Here is a 2,216-nt window from a genome sequence, read left to right on the forward strand (position 1 = left end):
GGGATTTGAGAGTCTGGTGTCAATAACAAAGTATTACTGTTACTAGTGCTATTATTTGAAGACCACCCTCGTAACTGGGAGAACAGTAGACAGGGACTGAATGATCATACCCTTTTCTTTCAACTTTTAACTTTACAGTAAGTTTCCCAAGCAATGAGATGATTATTTCTTTGTTTAAATTCTTTTTCTTTCTTCCTTCCTTTCTTTCATTTTTTTTAAGGTTTTTGCTACAGGGCACGTGCGCTCACCAGACAGACAGAGAGAGACAGAGAGACAGAAAGCGAGAAATCACCCCTGGGGGGTATGGCCACATCACAATCCCTTCTCCTTCTGGGATTTTGGGAATGTACACACACTTGCCCGACATGATTTTTGAGCTGCCGGGTTCAGGGCTTGAATCATGGTTAACCATGTAAGAGTCCAGCACCGAGACCAGCAGTTAGCATAATGGCTAAGTCGCTGGACTCCCACGTAGTCAACCGTGGTTTGAGTAGCGGACCAGGAAGCTTAAATTCACACCGGGCGCGTGTGCGTGCGTGTCCAAGATCCCGAGAGGAGAATGGAGGAGAAGGGATTGCAGTGTGGCCATCCCCCCTGGGGGGGGATTTCTCGCTTCTTTCTGTCTCTCTGTCTCTCTCTGTCTGTCTGGGGAGCGCACAACCCCTATAGCAAAAACCTCTCCAAAAAAAAAAAAAAAGAAAGAAAAGAGTCTAGCACCTTAATCATCATGCCACCTGCTGGCCCCTAAATTCTTATTCTCAAGGCTATATTTAAATAATTTGTAATTTTTAAATATTAAGCATTTCCACCAGCTTTAATTCATGCTACATTTCAGTTTTTCCATCACTGTTTTTATTTTTGTACCAGAAAGGTCTATGTCTTGGTACTCTCTCCCCCATTTTTTTTCACACTATTTTAGCTTCGAGGAATGAAATTATTTAATTTAGAACAAACCAAACTGGTGACTTGTCAGAATATCTGCTTTATTTTATTTTATATTTTTAGGTTTTTGTCATAGGGCACATGTGCTCACCCAAGAAAGACAGAGAATCGGAGACAGAGAGAGAGGGAAAGTGAGAAATCACCCTCCAGGGGTAATCCCTTCTCCTCCATTCTCCTCCTGGAATTTTGGGCATGCACATGCCTGGAGTGATTTTCAAGCCTCAGGATCCAGTCCTTGAACCGCAGTCTGCTTTGTGGAAGTCCAGCACATTAAGCACTACACACCTGCTGGCCACCCAAGCCCTTGGGCTTCCGTTACATTCTTTCTGTACTAAGCTTCAACTTCTCCATCTTCTCCTACTACTTTTCCTCAACCCATACTCCATATCAGTGAATGTTCCTTAAAAGTAATCCACTTTCACCTTTTTATTTCTGCCCAATTACAGTTCATTAATACGCAGGAAAGCCTCAAACTTGGACTTATCTTCTAAACCTGGAAACAGCTTTCCTTGTTTTCTCTTCTCTATTGCATCTATTACAACACTGATTACAGATTATAGTATATTATATTTGCAAATTATTTGAAGACACCTATATAATCTTCCTCTCAAAACTGTTTGAAATTTTAGTGGATTTCAGGATGTACCACCACTCACAGTTTAATGAAGCACGTAACAGGCAAAAATACAGATTCAATTTTATATGCCATATTTCATTGTGTGTCAAAGGCATTTTACATCAAACTGATCCATACCTCAAGGTATATCCCCCTTGTCATAAAATCATCTAAGGCCTCCCTGGGGACATCACCTTCTTTTTCTGTTCTGTTCTGCTCTAATGGCCAAGTCCTCTAAGTAACATCACCAGGCAGAAGAATGAAGCGCCCGGCTCTTAGGTCAATGATTCAAGCAATTGCTATTTTTTGGCCCTCTCTCTTTCAGCTATTGTGCTTGTCGTTTATAAATCTTCATTTCAGGAATGATCACTAAAGTGTAGCATAATGTTTGCAATTAAAGATTAAGTAACCTGGGACCAGCAGTTAGTATAATGGCTATGTCGCTGGACTCCCACGTAGTCGACTGCAGTTCAAGTCCCGGACCCGGTGGCTTAAACTCACGCCGGATGCGTGTACGTGCGTGCCCAAGATCCCAAGAGGAGAATGGAGGAGAAGGGATTGCGGTGTGGGGGGTGATTTCTCGCTTTCTGTCTCTCTGTCTCTCTCTTTCTGGCGAGTGCATGCACCCTATAGCCAAAAACAAACAAACAAACAAAAA

The sequence above is a fragment of the Tupaia chinensis genome, unplaced genomic scaffold, assembly GCF_000334495.1.
Source record: "Tupaia chinensis unplaced genomic scaffold, TupChi_1.0 Scaffold000062_1, whole genome shotgun sequence".
NCBI classification, from domain to species: Eukaryota; Metazoa; Chordata; class Mammalia; order Scandentia; family Tupaiidae; genus Tupaia; species Tupaia belangeri.